The sequence below is a fragment of the Episyrphus balteatus genome, chromosome 3, assembly GCF_945859705.1.
Source record: "Episyrphus balteatus chromosome 3, idEpiBalt1.1, whole genome shotgun sequence".
Classification (NCBI taxonomy): domain Eukaryota; kingdom Metazoa; phylum Arthropoda; class Insecta; order Diptera; family Syrphidae; genus Episyrphus; species Episyrphus balteatus.
In genome coordinates this window covers 114981278-114999736 of record NC_079136.1, presented here as the reverse complement: position 1 = coordinate 114999736, position 18459 = coordinate 114981278, and the positions used below count along the sequence as shown (strand labels likewise).

At 29.1% G+C, this 18459-nt stretch overlaps 1 protein-coding gene across 3 annotated transcripts in view; it reads left to right on the top strand.

Annotated features, from left to right (window-relative positions):
* Positions 1–7016: 7016 nt before the first annotated feature.
* Positions 7017–18459, top strand: part of LOC129915994 (mitoferrin-like) — a 56558-nt gene continuing 45115 nt past the window's right edge. Inside the window, exons 1-2 of one of the 3 annotated variants that reach the window (XR_008772388.1) lie at positions 7017–7281; positions 7357–7739. The gene's annotated coding sequence lies outside the window, so the exon portion shown is untranslated. Of the gene's footprint in view, positions 7286–7356; positions 7740–18459 lie in introns of those variants that run through there. The other 2 variants (XR_008772389.1, XM_055995751.1) reach the window with 2 other exon arrangements.

The following is an 18459-nucleotide window of genomic DNA, read 5'->3' as shown; positions in this document are numbered from 1 at the left end:
TCCAAGTTGAACACTTAAATCTCTTAAGCCAAACCAAAAATCGAAATAAGGGGGACTAGAAAAAAATTTCTTATAAGTACCCTTTTCTAATTGAAACCCAGTAAGAGTAGATCAAAAAATTTCAAAGAAAGAAACACATTCGCTGATTTTAGGTAAACCTACAAGTTCGGGCTTACAATCTCTGAAGTTCCCTCCTTCCGTTTGATTCAGTAATGGGGTCAAAGTTCAAATAAACATTATATCTTACAAACTTTAGTTTTTAGAGAAAAAAATGTTCTATAAACTTGTATCACCCATTCATTCATTTAGCTGTTGAAGAAAATAAGAAAAAAATAAAAAACGGTTAGAAACTGTCAAAAAACTTAGGAAAAAAAAACTTGTTTTTCCCGTTATTCAGTCAAAAATCATTTTAAAATATCAAATTTTTTGCGCATGCATGCGCACTATCAAGGGGCATGGTAGTGCCCAGCCAAGTTCTAGCAACTTCGGCACTACACCCTTATTTACAGGAAACAACTCAGGCCATTTTCGACCCCCTCTAACTTCCACACCAAAGATGCTAGAAATTTTAAACTCTCTACATTTGTTGAGCTGGTCAAAACCAAACACCTCGCAAAATTTCAGTATCCTACGATGAGTAGTTTCTGAGATATAGGGCTTTAAAAATCGCAAAAACCGTAACTGACTCACTGACTCACTGACTCACTGATACACTGACTCACTGACTCACTGACAGATCATCAAAATTATGGAGAACTTCCCGATATCGTAGAAACTTGAAATTTTAAACGGTGATAGGACTTGTGGTGTATACAAAGGAAAAAATCGAAAACTTGAGATTATCAATTCAGGGGGCGTGGCATCCGCCCATTTCCGCTGAATTATCATAAAATATTATAGAGCACTTCTGATTATCGTAGAACCTTGAAATTTGGTAGAATGGTAGAACTGATAGTTTATACAAAGGAAAAAATTTAAAATTTGAGAATTTCAGCCAGGGAAATGGGCGGTTGCCACGCCCGCCCATTTCCGCTGAATTTTCATAAAATATTATAGAGCACTTCTGATTATCGTAGAATCTTGAAATTTGGTAGAATGGTAGAGCTGGTAGTTTATACAAAGGAAAAAAATTTTAATCTGAGAATTTTAGCCAGGGGGGGGGGGGGGGGCGTGGCAACTGCCTATTTCCGGTGAATTTTCATCAAATATTATAGAGCATTTCTAACTTTCGTAGAACATTAAAATTTGGTAGAATGGTAGACCTGGTAGTTTATACAAAAGAAAAAATTTAAAATTTGACAATTTTAGACAAGGGTCGTGGTAACCGCCCATTTTTTCTGAGCAATACCTTGCAAAAAGTAGTGAAATCACAACAAAAACATTACTGTTAAAAAAAGAGCCAAGTTCTAATATGTTGAAGTTATTCTAGCACAAAAAGTACTGAAATGTAAAAGTGTACCAAGTTCTAAAGCTTGGCTTTAAATTTGTGTATACAAAATGTTGATTGTTTTAAAAATCGGTAATTTAAAGAAAAATTGTCAAGAGAACAATCAACATTTTGTATACAAATTTAAAGCCAAGCTTTAGAACTTGGTACACTTTTACATTTCAGTACTTTTTGTGCTAGAATAACTTCAACATATTAGAACTTGGCTCTTTTTTTAACAGTAATGTTTTTGTTGTGATTATAGACTACATGAATAAGATTGATATTTTTTGAACGCTACGAAAAATTAAAAAAAAAAAAATAAAAACTCACCCAAAAATACCCCGAAAAAAGTAGGTGTTTTTCAAAAATTCATAAGTCGAAACGCAGAGACTTAAAAAAAAATCCGTATTAGAGCCCTTTATCTTTCAAATAACGTTTTTCAAATTGTCAAACAAAATTTCCCCTACCTATAATCACTACTTTGTCAAAGGTCTACCTCATGTTTTAGTTTTAGAAAACTAATTAAAAACTACTTGGTTTTGATTTTTTTTAGAATTTTTTCAACACCATTGTCAGTCTTGCAATAAATTTATCTATCAATTAAAAAAAAATCAACTCTTTAGGTACATTGTCGCGTTTAGAAAATAGCCATTTTTTTGCAATTTGGCTTTACCACTATTCACCCTATTAAATGACGGAGTTTTTAAAAAATCCTTCATTGTGTTCAACAAAGATTATTATCTTTTAAATAAGCTATAAAAGATATTTGTATCTCTAAAAGTTTATTTTTAATTTTTAATTGAAAATTTTGCCGCACTGCGAAAAATTTAAAGTGGAACAGGAGAAAATATAAATCATCGATTTATAAGACGTTATCACGTCAAAATTATATAAAAAAAAATTTGCACAAATTGGGAGACAATCAAAATCCCGACATTCTGAATCCAAAAAAAATCCCAGAATCCCGAAAATCCAGGAAACCTAGAATCCCCTAAATTCAGAATACCGAAAACTCATAACTCCGAAAATCCAAAATACCAAAAACCACAATTTTAATATCATAGGTATAGTGATCAGTTAAAGTCTTAGGGTTAAGATATGGTTCACAAACATGAAAATAGATGAACAAATTTCACATAGAATCATCTTGTTGAAACCCAAAACTTAATACCGAAATCGATACTTTTCCATATATAGTCATACAAATTTGGCTACATTTTAACTTAACTTCCTCTTCGTAATTATTATAATAGTTTTGGGACTTATAGGTTATCCATGCAAATGCAAGCCTTTAACTTTGAACTCTTTATAAAAACTAAAATATATTATTTGAATTTTACTAGCTTAAATAATTTCAAAAATCATCTATCTAAATTTCTATTAAAGGAAAAAAATTGATACATCATCCCAAAATATTCATGAGCTTTGTTCAAAGAGAAATACATAGTTTCCTGGGAATTCAAACAGATGATATGACGATGGGAAAACTGCCAAAGAATAAATTAAATTGTAAATTTTTACTCAACCAAAAAATATCTCTTTTCGAAACTTGATTTTCCAACTTCATTTTGTAATTTTTTAAATCTAATTTAAAAGAGTGCAGAGGAGGCGAACATCATACAACTTGTGCTTAAACTTCTTCATCAAAAGTCATTATAAAATACCCAACCGATATCAATCCAATTTACTTTTGATTCTTTAATCATATCCATCTATTGTGTCGGTTGGATGGTTCCTTGGTGTATACGTTCGTTCATCTCATCTCATCTTAGAGTTACTTCCGCATTCCCCAACCCCATTCTCATTTCAATCTTCCTCATAATTCATAGTAGGTACTCGTGCAACAACCTCAAACCTCCTTGTGTCTCTCTACCCTTTCTATACACGACTTTGACTTTGAGTAGAAAGAGAAGTAAAATTCCATTCATATAACTAAAGTCTAAGGGAATTTCACAACACAAACACTTCATTTTAATTACAACAATAATCGTAAACAACACCAAACGATACGCAATCCTCATTAAAAATCAATAGGCAGCCCTAAGGGTGTCTTGGCACGTCATTCTTCTTCTTCTGCTTTTGTTGTTGTTTTTTTTTTTTTTTTTTTTTTTTTGTACGGCTCCCCTCTGTATCCAGAAATCTACCCTTATCAAAACAGAGTCAAACTGAGAAATGAGCTTAATATTAGAACGACAGCAAAAAAAAAAAACAACAAAAAAACGCGAAACTTGCAATCTGAAGTTAAAAAACAATGACAAAGCCAGTACAGTGCTAGATTTAACAATAAGCGGACCCAATAGCTACTGAGGGTAACAGGTGAAAGGGGCGGTTTTAGTTTAAAATAACTTTTTTAATAATTTCTGATAGGTAGGTACTAGTTCCCGAGTAAAAATGGAATTAAACCAAACCACTGCCGCAGCACCGCCACACGGCTTTTTGAGAGCCGCACCATCACATCACCGCACCATGATTAAAAATTTCTTTTCCTCCGCACCAACGCCGCACCATGATCAAAAATTTCTATTCTGCCGCACTACTGCACTGCCACGCCGCACACTGGGGAAATTTGTATGGGAGTGCGGAAAAACTTAAATAAAAACTGAACCACTGAATAGATTTGGATGAAATTTTCAGGGATGACAGTTTTCGTCGTAAGAAATTATTATTATTCATTTCCGCCCACTGCCACGCCCTTTTAAAAAAATTTGTGAAAGTTATAAAGAATTCCGATTCTCAATTTACTTGTACCTACTTATAGCATTTTTTTTTAAATTTTTTTGTATTATTGGAACCACCTCACCGATTTTAAATACATTAAATGGAAAAGAATAACTCATAGTAGGTACTGTTGTCGAGGTCCACGTCCACGCAAAATAAAAAACCCAAATTATAGTTAAAAATTATTAAAAAAAAAAACACTTTTTTCATTTTTTATACAAATTTTTCAAAAGTTTATTCTTTTAAGAGAGCCATTTTTTCCTCAATTAAATGACTCTGATTCTTCTTAATAAAGGAAGGGGTCAGATGATCTGTATCTTTCAATAATAATTTCAATTTCTGATTGGATCTTCGCATGAAATGCTTAAAATTCCCAATATTAATAAAATGTATAATAATAAGACGCATAATCCCTTTTCACTCGTTTTTAATTTGAATAGTTTTCAATAGGTATTGGTATATACATACATTTCAGTTACATAATATAACGAAAATTAATTTTTCTGAGCCAAGTTCAAAAAATCAAATGTAATTTTATTGTAGTACATAGATTTGTTAAAAAAATGTGTTACGAATTAATTTTATTTTCTATATTTGTCTTTTTGTCTTTCGGATAAGAATTTCAAGCTTGCAGCCAAAAAAACAAAAATCTGACAAAAAGGAGATTTTTTACTTTTCAATTTTCTCGAAAACTAGAAGGCATAGAAACATATGGTTTTCAGTGTTTGGTAAGGAATTAATTAAGGCAGTGTTCTTTATCATTCAAATTGAATTCAAATCCCCAGCCTTGTCAAAAATAGTATTGGATATGTTTTTTTTATTTTTTTTTTTTTCAAAATTTTGACTTTGAAATCGATTATTTTAAAAACAATTCACTTAAAGATCTTAACTTAAAAGCTAAAATTAAGCCTAATATTTTGGCTTTTAAAAAAAGTATCATTTATAACTGTAAGTGTTACCATTGATTTTTAATATTTTTTTTTGTTATTTTAAGTAATTTTTAAGAAAATGATTTTTGCGACCAAATGAAGTTTTCAATTGCCAATAAAAAACGCAGTGGCACCTGGTGGCACCCAAATTTGGCCTTCATCGAAAGAAAATTTCATAAGGAAAAAGTTTTTAATAGTCTCTAACTGTAGGCAAGTGTAGCTAAAATAATATATACAAAAATATGAAAAAATCAAGCCATTTTTTTCTCTTTTCTTTAAATAATTATATAAAATAATTAACATCTTTAAAATTAATAATTTCTTCGATTTACAATAGACAAACGATGGCTTCTTTACGGAAAAATAAAAGTGTATGAGTCGGCTCAAGCTAAAAAAAATTACACAGCTTTAATTTGAGGGTATTTTCACTTCGTTTTTTATACTTTCAACAACTTGTCCCTTTACAAAGCTCTAAGAAGTAAACTACAAGTCCGATTTTAGTAATTCTTTCTGATTTTGTTTCAGATTTTATTCTAGAATTAAGAAATACTATTGAAATATTCTCCGAGGAACTTTAAATTTTGGACTTTTTTCCGCAAAATCCCCAGTGTGCGCCGCGCCGCAGTACCACCGTGCTGGCCGCCGCACCAAAGCCGCACCATGATCAGTTTAGTTATTATTTTTCAATCCATAATTATTTATCAATTTATCATGGTGCGCTGGAATTTTCACATTAAATGAAAGCTAGCGGGTGTGCTGCGGCGCTTGTGGTGTGGCGGTGGTTCAGTGGAATTTTTTGCCAAATGGCGGCGGAGGTGCGGTGGATCGACGGTATATATGATATAATTATGTACGTTGAATTTAAAGTGAAACTCGGGATGAGATTTAGTTTGTTCTTCATCCAACCCAACTGCTCCCAAAGTATATATCAAATTTACTAAATTCAGCCCTGTAAATGAGCTCCACAACACGAATGAAGGATGAAACTTTTTGTTTCCGTTTCCGTAATTGTCCTTGCAATTATGATTTTCACAATTCGCATCTCTATTTCATACGGAAACAAAATACAACAAGAAGAAAAAAAAAAACAATAATAATTGCCAACGCCTGAAATTTACGACAAAAGTCTGTCTGTGTGTATCCAATATACACAAGTTGGCTGGGGTAATATGCTTAACAAGGGAGGTGGGGTTGTTGACATGGGTAAAGGGGGGATGAGTTCAAGTTAACTTCCGATCAAAACGACTTTATTGTTAAGCAGGGTACTTTGTTGTATTTTTTTTTTGTTCTTTATTTTTTTGTGGCGCCACTTAGTCGACTGCACCCTTCATGGTTTATTTTTTTCTCAAAGCAATTGCCAAGGGGGTGTTATAATAACTTCTGGTTCTTTTTCTATCCCCCCTCCAAACCTCTATTTGCATGTTTTTTTTTACTAACTTGTTGTTCAGATATTTATACAACAAATAATGCACTATAAAAGGGTGTTTCGGTAACAGTATATTAAAAAAAAATTGGGCAAAATACTTTAAGATCGAGGTTGTATTTTTCTAGTTTTGGTTTAAACCAAAGACATCAGGAGTTTTTAAAATTTTTTTGGAGACTTGACTTAATTTACTTAAAAAGAACTGTTATTTTGGTTGATGAGACTTATTTTATTGACTCTTTTAAACACCCTGTATCTTGACATTCTACACATGGGTATCCTTTTTTTTGTTATTGTCGTTGGGGTAAAAGTACGTGTCTGTCATATTTTCTGCAACAAAAGGACTAAGGATAAATAATTTTGCAACGGATATAAGTTTTGCAATTTTCTGTAGATAACAAGTTCTATGTCTTTCTGTTGTTTTCATGTTTTTTTCTTTCACTTAAAGTTTTTTTTTTTTGTAATAAATTTGAATTTTTATTGACTTCTGCTGTTTTGTTGTACGTTTTGAGTAAGTTTTATTTTGTGTAAAAGAAGAAATAAAAAAATAATCAGACCTTGGCTAAAGTTTGGAGACTATTTGAGTGAAAAAGGACAGATTATTTTATTTTTAGAAGAAGGATGATGGCGAGACGAATTATTATACTATCGTTATAAGTAGAAATTGACTTTTTGAAAACTTAAATGATTCCAAGAAAAAAAAAAAAAGAAGAAACGAGCCAGCAATGAATGAACAGTAATTGTAATGGATTTTGGCAACTGGATAAAGAACTTGTAGACATGTGAGTATGTAAAGGATTTGTAGGATTTAAATTTTGTTATTTATTTAAATTTACTTTTGTGTTATTGATTTGTAGAAATTGTAGCAACAATGCGTAGAAGGCATAAGAAAAAAAATTAAAAAAATTCGGGTGGGTTTCAAAAAATTAAGTAAACATTTTTTTTGTTTATTATTTATCAGCCCTGTTGTGAGTTTCACGTGGTCAATTTTTTTCCCGAAATATTTTTATTCGTCCGGAATTTTTTTTTTTTCATCACAGTTTAGTTGAGCTGCTAACCTTTTAACTAAAAAAAAGTTCAAAAACGGTGAGTTTTCGGGACGCGAACAACTTGTCGTCCTTAACTCACAATAGAGGATAAGTGAAATTCAATTTTTCCGGGTGGAAACTTGTTCAAGTGAAACTCAAAATAGGACTGAATATGTTTTTAATGGAACATATCGTGGGCACAAATGACTGAATTCGGGTCTATGTGTTACTAAAAGTTTGTATTTACATATTAATTTTTTTTTTAGAAAAAAATTTTTTTTTTCAATACAGATTACCTACCTAATAGTTTTGTAAAAATATTTTCTTAAATAGCATGCTCTTTTTTAAACTAGGTACTAAATTTTTTTTTCATATATGCACATAATAACTTAATAAAAAAAAAAAACAATTCTTACGATTTTAAAAATGTTAAATTTTTTTCTAAAAATTAAATTTTATCCAAGAAATTCAATAAAATAGGTACCTACTTCATTTTATGATATTTTTTATAAAAATGAAAGGCACGACTACGTGGCACGTACTTTTTGTTATAGTAAAAAATTGTAGGTATAGGAATAATAAAACAATAAGAAATGTAAAAAATGATTAAAATTTTTTCTTAAAATAATGAAAATACCTTTTTTAATTTTTTTAAATCTCCAAACTAAGTAAGCCATTTAATTTTTTGGGTTACAAAAATTTTAAAGATTTTTTTTTTTAAATTGTAGGAACCGTTTTTTAAAAAGCAAAAATTGAAAAATTTTAAATCACTTTTTTACGATTCTTGCTGACGAAATAAGATGAAAAGATAAAAGAATAACACTGGTTTACAGCCAAAATGGACACTCAATCCCACTATTTCTTACGTACTTTGACCTCAGGGACTCGGAAATCACTTTAAAAAAAATTACGATGGATACGTTTTCGAGATATGATTTTTCAAAGTTTTTTGTCGTTGTTTTTTTCCAGCCTACTTAGTATTCGTGCTATATCTTGAGTAATAAACGACTAATCTGAACATAAAAACCGGTGCCTGAAAGCTGAGTAAATAAGCAAGAAACACTAGAACAACTTTTATGGGTCACTCCAGATGTATAAGTGCAATGTATTAAAACATTTTTTAAAAATCTAGTTTTTAAAAGAAATTTCTGGTAAAAAACTTTATTACTGAAAGAAAAAATCAAAATCTTTCGAATAAAATAATAAAATTTGAATAAAATTTTATAAAAAAAAAGTTGTTTCGGGATAAACGATCATATGAGATTAATTTTTAGAAAATAGAGGTATAAATTAATAAAAATAAAAAAAATACAAAACTCCTAATTACAACTTCTAAAATGTGTTGAAGAAAAATGGTTCAAAAAAACAAAAACAGTAGATTTTCAAACTCCATATTTTATCCAATTTTAGCCGTATTCAATTTTTGTGTTAGTCGTTTATTACTCAAGATAAAGCCCGAATACTAAGTAGGCTGGAAAAAACAACGACAAAAAACTTTGAAAAATCATATCTCGAAAACCTATTGATAAATATATTTTTAGATAAGATTTTCGAGTTTTCTGGGCTCAAATCTATACGAAAAGTATAACGGCACTTGGTGTCCAAAATTTTTTTTATTTTTTTGTCAACTAGTGTAATTTAAGTTTTGGGGGTACATATTTAATAAAATGAAAATGTTTTTATTTTTAGCTTGTTATTTTAATATTTGCTCTTTGTGTTATATGCTGCAGGAACTGGTATATGTACATTAGGGTGGTCCTTATTTCACTCTTTTGCGAAAATTGAGTGCGACGCACATAAGAGTATTGTCATCAAAAACCTGGCCATAATTATTTTTTGTGGTTTTTGTTATTATTTCTGTGTAAAATGAGTATTCCCACAAGAAAATACAATATAAACCTAGTTTTTGTTATTTTTATTTTTTTACCAAAAACTAAAAAAATTGATTAATGGCCTGTACTCCGCCTGTCGACATTATTTTTCTCAAATTTTTTTCCTCATCCCTAATACGCAATTCTCAGTTTCTTTTCTCTCTTCACCAACCTTAATTAAGATCACCCAAAATAAAATACACTAATAACATCAGTAAATTTAATTTAAAAATAAAAAACGTTGCATAAAGTAAGGAGTATTTTCTATCAGAAAGTGAAAAACTAATTGACCCTCGATTCTCTAAAGAGCACCTAAGAGCACCCAATTTTTGTTGCATTGTGTTAAAGAATATATAAACTAACTCATAAGTTTCAATTCATCGCAGAATAACGGGGTATACTAAAACAAAATCATTAAAGTTCAAATAATAACTTACCAAAAATAAAATAGAAAAAACCATCTAACATTTTCAAAACTTTATTAATATCGTTAATAAATAATTGAAGAAGAATTCTCCATTTAAATTTTTTTTTAAATTAGTGCAGCATATTGACACATGTTTATTTTGCAACCACTTTGCCAAACTTTTTGGTGTCAATTTTGATTTTCAGAAAATCGACTTATGACCAGGTTTTTACTGCAACTACTCCTATGTGCGACGCCCTCTAGATTGGCTCAAAGTCAAAAAAAAAAAAAAATACCCTATTCTTTTCATATTTTTATCTTTAACGCTTCCTGGCTCTATTTTGATAGGAAGTTACTATAGCAGGAGCGATATTCTGTGTCCAGTGTTGGGTAAATGGCGGATGTTTGATCATTCATACGTATAAACTTCTTAATGAAATAGGGTCAGGAAGGGTTAGGAATAAAAATTTGAAAAAAATTAGGGCATTTTTTTTCCTGATTTGGAATCAATCTAGGGGGCGTCCCCAATTTTTTTTTTCCTAAGGACCACCCTAATGTACATGTACATTATGGAATTTAAAAAATCTTGTGATGGATGTGAATCATCTAACCAGAAAAAAAATATGCCCGCTATATTGCCCTCAGAAGTTGGTCATATTTATGAAGTACAGTAGCGAGCAAAAAAAAAAAAAAAAATGCAAACAATAAAAACATTTGCATTTTGTTGCTCGTCTAAAAACGCATATTTAGGTAGACTTTTGACCAAATAATGGTTTTGGAGTAAAATATTCCACAAATTGACTCTGTTTAATGCAAAAAATACAGTTTAAATATGCCATATTTGGTAACTTAGTTCTTGTTCAAAATTCTTTAAACCTCTTTCGTTTGCATTTTTTTGCTCGCTACTGTACATGTTCATTTATATTATAAAATTTGAAAGATCTATTTCTTTACGTTTCAAAAAAAAAAAAAAAAAACACCCTTATGACGTAGTTCTGAGAAATACGTAGCTCAGAACAAAAATTTTGCAAACATTAATTTTTTTGTTCATTGTCCTTAATTTTTTTTGAGCTAAATTATTACTATTAAAACTCAAAACCCTGTATTAAGAAATTTAGTTGAATGTAGTGTATTAACCATATAAAGATTACATTCAAATATAATTAATAATAAAACCCAGAACTCAAGCCTTAAAACTAGCATCAGTTGGTTTAATTTATTATAAATTACAATATTAAATCCTTATGTGCAACATAAGTATATAAAAATAAACTTAAACAAAGTACTCTAAAGAGGAAAAAATATTGTCTATCGTTAAGGACTCATCACATGTGTCTTTAGTTTTATTACTGTCATACATAAACCGGATGCTGATGGTAGGTTATAATAAAAAAAACATCTACATTGTCTATATGATTAGAGGATTCCCCTAGACAGATTCTTCTGCAGATAAAAATAAAGCATAAACTATTTTTTACGTATCTATCTTGTGGTAATTTTTAGTAAACTGAGTTTAAATTTACCTACGCTTCTTCTAAGAAGGTAAATCTAATACATACCTATTTCAGTTTTCTCGCCTTAAAAAAATAACCAATCAATGTCTTGTTTAGGGTTCTTCATAGAGTGAAGTTTGTACCTTATTCGCTAGTAAAAAACATTCATTTACAGCACCCACGAGTGCAATAGTTTTCTACTATTGTACCAAAAACTACTACTTACAGAAGATCATCACCATTTGGACGATATCCGTTTGTTATACGAGATTCCTGCCTTATTTTTCACGTCCTTTATATCCATTTTTAAGGATCATAAAAAAAGTTCACATTTCCATTCGATTTTATTGCAAATGAATAGGACATTCTCTCTGGTTTCCATTCTCGTCACCAGAAAAGAGAATAGGTTTTCATTTCACCATTTGTCCCTGTCGTCATTGTCGTTGTATGCTATTCCTTTTCTATTCCTGTAAGAAATCCAAAGGACTCTAAGGATGTTAATGGTTAAATTTGCAATTACCTGTGAATTGGCATACAAAAAACAAGACGAACAACAAAATTTTTAGATGACTCGTATTGTTGTTGTTAGAGTCTGCTACAGATTTTATAGTGAATGCACACTACAAAACTCCATACAAATAAACAGCAAATTGTTCTTTTAGGGATTATTTCCCAGGATATCGATCATTACAATTTTTATCACCCACTCACTTTTCCTATATACGGAGTTGTAGGTGATTCTTGTGAGTGTGGGAAATAGTTACTATTCGAAATAAAAATGTCGCGTTTTATTAGAACCAATTTTCCACATAGTAAACACACTCGTCGTGTTTGTGTAATGAGATGGTAATTGAAGTTGTATGTAATTGGACAATAAAAGGTAAATAGAGAATATTATTTCCAATGTTATTGTTTTAGAAATAAAATTACAAAAAAAAAGAAACAAATAAAATTCATTGTTTTTGTGCTCGTTTGTCGCTTTGTGATGAAATTAACAGCTTGGCAACATGTGGTATTGTTGTTTTTTTACTATATCTGTATCCGTGTTATGATTAAAAATTCACGGAAATCCTTTTTCCGTTGACACGTTTCAATCCATATTCCAGGGAAGGAAAAAATAGAAAAGTTTATTTTTTTTTATTAAAGTTGCCTCTGTGAAACCCATTTGTAATTTGATGAGATAAAGGATATCCTGTATCGCTTAGGCCTTTGAAAGGTATCATCTGGTAAAGAGAGTTGTAACAATTTCAATTCAACAAAAAATCATTTCAATTTAAAATTAAACCAAAATAACAGAACTTTTCAACATTTTCTTGAGTATTACCTAACAATATTTTCCAAATTCAGGGACAATTTTGTTGCTATAAAAGAGAGTTGAAAGATAAGTAAGATATTTCAAATTATTTTGCATGAAAAATCAAGAGAGATTATCTCTTGGACCAACAAAAGTCTTATCTTAAAATGCATTTAGCAGAAGTCGTTCATTCGTGTGAAGGTATTAACAAAATCTTGCTTTTAGTCTGCTGGCATGGAGCTGTAAAGAAATCTTTTCGACCCTTCATTCATCATCCTGATCTTTAAACTTACATTTTACTCGAGTTTCAGATAAAATAGTAAACTTGTCACTTGTTCATTGAAAATTAAATAAAATATAAACCCCAGTCAAAAAAAAGAGTACACAAAAATTCCTGATGGACTTCCCTTAGTTTTTTTTGTTATCTAAACCCAACACACACTCTCACGCAAAACAAAATGGTAAAGATAAAAAACATCATGAAAACTCTGATTCCGAAAGAAAAAAAAAACCAAAAGAAAAATTGAAAAAAATATTAATTTTGTATGAGTAGTAAAACATATCCAGTGCAAGCAACTGTATCGCAGTGAAGTACGAATATGGTTGAGTCTGTTGGAACGAGCCTGCAGCGGATGGTCTTGCCAATAAAACAACCCCCCATCCACAATCTTAAAAAATCATGGCATATGGTGGCAATCAAATAAAACAGTACACACACAAACAAGAGGTTGTTTATAGTTTTATTAAATAGCGATAGCCATACGAAATAAGGTTCTACACGGGGAAACATGGTATTGTAAGACAATCAGGGTGCAAATGTTTAAAATTAAAGAAAAAAAATTTCCCATAAATTTTAATTTTAATTTTAATTTTAATTTTAATTTTAATTTTAATTTTAATTTTAATTTTAATTTTAATTTTAATTTTAATTTTAATTTTAATTTTAATTTTAATTTTAATTTTAATTTTAATTTTAATTTTAATTTTAATTTTAATTTTAATTTTAATTTTAATTTTAATTTTAATTTTAATTTTAATTTTAATTTTAATTTTAATTTTAATTTTAATTTTAATTTTAATTTTAATTTTAATTTTAATTTTAATTTTAATTTTAATTTTAATTTTAATTTTAATTTTAATTTTAATTTTAATTTTAATTTTAATTTTAATTTTAATTTTAATTTTAATTTTAATTTTAATTTTAATTTTAATTTTAATTTTAATTTTAATTTTAATTTTAATTTTAATTTTAATTTTAATTTTAATTTTAATTTTAATTTTAATTTTAATTTTAATTTTAATTTTAATTTTAATTTTAATTTTAATTTTAATTTTAATTTTAATTTTAATTTTAATTTTAATTTTAATTTTAATTTTAATTTTAATTTTAATTTTAATTTTAATTTTAATTTTAATTTTAATTTTAATTTTAATTTTAATTTTAATTTTAATTTTAATTTTAATTTTAATTTTAATTTTAATTTTAATTTTAATTTTAATTTTAATTTTAATTTTAATTTTAATTTTAATTTTAATTTTAATTTTAATTTTAATTTTAATTTTAATTTTAATTTTAATTTTAATTTTAATTTTAATTTTAATTTTAATTTTAATTTTAATTTTAATTTTAATTTTAATTTTAATTTTAATTTTAATTTTAATTTTAATTTTAATTTTAATTTTAATTTTAATTTTAATTTTAATTTTAATTTTAATTTTAATTTTAATTTTAATTTTAATTTTAATTTTAATTTTAATTTTAATTTTAATTTTAATTTTAATTTTAATTTTAATTTTAATTTTAATTTTAATTTTAATTTTAATTTTAATTTTAATTTTAATTTTAATTTTAATTTTAATTTTAATTTTAATTTTAATTTTAATTTTAATTTTAATTTTAATTTTAATTTTAATTTTAATTTTAATTTTAATTTTAATTTTAATTTTAATTTTAATTTTAATTTTAATTTTAATTTTAATTTTAATTTTAATTTTAATTTTAATTTTAATTTTAATTTTAATTTTAATTTTAATTTTAATTTTAATTTTAATTTTAATTTTAATTTTAATTTTAATTTTAATTTTAATTTTAATTTTAATTTTAATTTTAATTTTAATTTTAATTATGCATTCATCCTAATATCAACCTATAAAATGATGCAACACAAATCATAAAGACCATCGGTCGTCGCCTTATTTCAAGAAATAAAAAAACTCAAAGATTCATGAGAACACAGAAAAGATAAAACAAAAACTGACAAACCTACCTCCGCATTGAACCATGTTGAACCTGACAAAAGTCATCTAACCTCGACCAAAACCGCTGGCTGTTAGCTGCTCTTATAAACCTTGGAGCTCATTCAGGGATAATGATTTTATTTGTATTCCCTGTGTGTTGCCAGCAGTTGTAATTTATCTCCTCTCTCTTTGCCACAAGATATAGACGTGCGTCGTTTTGGTCATCCTATGGTCGTTCATCGTCGTCGCCGCCGTCTTATTGTATAGATGCTGTTTATATCCTTAAGATACAGATAGAAGTCCATCAGCAACAATCGGGATACAAAGAGATGAGAGAGGAAATGAAACGTGTGGCAATGGAGTCCTTTGTGGAGAACGAACAATTACCGTGATTGGGTCAATTTCAGGAAGATTATAATAACTTTTGTGTCCATATAGCTTCAACTTCAATTCAAACTCTCCATCTCTCTATTGCCATTGCCATTCAACTCCCACTCACAACACAGCAATTAACTAGACCGGCAAACCATAATTTTGATATCTAATTCCCATTATAGAGCAACGGCACCGGGAAATTACACAAAGATACAACTTCCTAATGGATATATCTATAACAACCTACAACTGCAAGACAGACAGTCCGACAACAAAACTTTAGCCATCTTTTAAACATTCTCACGAAAATTGGCTATATCTACCAAGAAGCCAAGGCTAAGAAGTGAATAACAAAAGCCTAATCCTGAATGGGAATGGGATTATGGGGGTTTTGGGCAACCTTGTCTTCGAATTTCATGGGGTAATATATTTTTCGTTAGAATGCGTTTAATCTTTCAGAGTAGATTTTTAAAATATGCATTATATTTTTTTTTAAATGGCCCGAGTAAAAATAAAAATTGATTTATAAAGAAAAAAAAATCTTGGCCGCCGCCACACCACCGCAGTAAAATTGGAGTAAAATTTTGCCGCATTGAGTCGAAATAACTTCGAAGACGACTTAAACATTTATATAAGTACGAGAAAGGAATTTTTGATCATGATGCGGTGGTGGTGCGGCGGATTTGAAATTTTTGATAATGGTGCGGACATGGTGCGGCTGTCAAAAAGTCGTGCGGCGGTGTTGCGGCGGAATTCCATTGTGAGAAATAACACATTTTTCTAAATATTCTTTTGGTCTAAGAAGTCAAAAATATTTTCTTGGCTACGTCCTTGACTATCATAATGGTAAAAAAATGTATACAAAGCGATATAAGTCGTGACTTAATTTCCACCCAAGTTGAAAAACGATAACTGCTCTTACCAAACATAAAACCGGGAAAACATTGAATTCAGACATGCAAGAAAATGATGAAAGGAAGAATAAATAAGGTGCATCACGTGGTGTTTAGTATTTGCTCTAATATTTTTACAATTTAAAGTTACTGAAAAAATGGCCAATGTGAATAAGACCAAAGATAATAATAAAGTCAGAAAAACTAACACCAAAACATATTCAGATGCAAATAACTAAGCAACCAGACCTCCAAGAATCTTTTGGATTTCAGTTGTGAATAGAAAAGGCCTTTCTTTTGATATCTCACTCGATGATTAAAATGCTTTTTTTCTGGCAAGCGGTTCCCCTTGAATTTTGGAATTTTTTTACTCAAATGCATAGGCGTGAACAGGCCTGAACTATAAACCAAAACTTATTTCGTATTTCGAAACTATGAAAAAACATATTTGGATGCAAATAACTCATTAACCAGACATCATAGAAGCTTTTGGTTTTCAATTTTGAATAAAGCTTAAAAAGACTTTTCTTTCGATGTGTCACTTGATTAAGTTAAAAAAAAAATTGTAAGCCCTCACTAAAACTATCCCAACCTTATGGTTTTTGTTTTTAAACAATAATAACACCGGCACACAAAAAAAAAAAGTGTCATGAACCAGAAACCAGACCTATCTTTCTATATGTTTTTGGGCACGCTGAATCCGAATTTGAAGTCCTTTTGGCCCCATCACCCTCCAGTTTTGAGCTGTGAGTGCATTTTGTTTGAATTTTTATGACTTTTTTGGAGTTTTTTGCATTTTTCTCAAAACTGAAGGGTGACCGGGCAAAACGGACTTGAAAATCCGATTCAGCGGTCCCAAAAACATATAGAAAGATAGGTCTGCTTCCTGGTACATGAAACTTTTTTTTTTGTGTGCCGGGTATGACACGACATGTCGCGACAGTGCTAGCACACAAAAAAAAAAGTTGTATGAACCAGAAACCAGACCTATCTTTCTATATGTTTTTGGGACCGCTGAATCCGAATTTCAAGTCTGTTTTGCCCGGTCACCCTCCAGTTTTGAGAAAAGTGTAAAAAAGACCCCAAAAACTACCTTTTTTTGAGTTTTTTGCATATTACTCAAAACTGGAGGGTGACAGGGCCAAACGGACTTGAAATTCGGATTCAGCGGGTCCAAAAACATATAGAAAGATAGGTCTGGTTTCTGGTTCATGACACTTTTTTTTTTTTGTGTGCCGGTGTAATTAGAATGAATCACTTCATGAATTTCCAGCACTAGAGTAAAATCATCCGGTTCACAATCCGAACAGTATTTTAAACTTTAAACTTCTATGAAAATAAAAGATAAATGTAATTTTCTTAGAATATAAATTTTCAAAAAACAACCCATCTTATCCCTGACAGAATTTTAATAAATGAGTATGTACCCAATCCATTTACAAAATAAAACCCTAACCCAAACCACTCCCACTCATTTGACACCTTTTAAAACCAACTTCTCTGAAAGAGAACTTTAAGAAACACTATCACCATCGTCGTCATATCATCGTCTTCGTCGCCGGAAGACCTTCCTCAATGAAAAATATTTAAACAACAACAAAACACAAAGTAACTTAGAGAGAATGCATTTTCTTAGAACCACTTCATTTCCTTTATCTTATCAAGACTCGCCCTTCATTTCATCCCAGTGGTTTTTGGTTATTGTGCGGTTTGGTGTTTTTGTGGTGTAATATTGCGGTTGCATTACTCGTGGCAATCCTCTTTTATTTTAAGAAAACACTCTTGAGATACTTTTGACGCTTGCTGCCATGCTGCTTTTTATTTTATAATAATCAGAGAAACAAGGTTGAAAATTAACTTTATGGTTATTTTTGAAAATATTTAATAAAAGAAGTTAAAGTCACAACTTTGTCTTTATACATACTTTGACTGGTATAAACTGGTAGAACCAATATGAAAACATAAACATTTCATAAATAGTAGAAGAAAGGCCAAATTCTTCTTGGTTTTTGTATACGAATGAACTAGTCTTACAACTTTGACGTACACAATTTTCGATATGCTAATTGGTATAAACTTTTAGAATTTTTTTGAAAAAAATTGTTATCTGTTTTCATTTTCGTAAAAAGCAATTGTTATAGAAACTATAAAACAAAAGTTAGACAGGTGCGTTAGTAAATTCTAAAATAAAAACAACGTCCAATATTATACCAATTAGATGGTAAAAATTCAAGTATCTTCTGTAAGAATTAAAAACTATGAATCATTATTTGTTTTCCATCACAATTAAGAAAATATACATACACAAAACTGACATTCTTAAACGACCTCTGATTGGTATAAAATAGTCTAACTTAACATA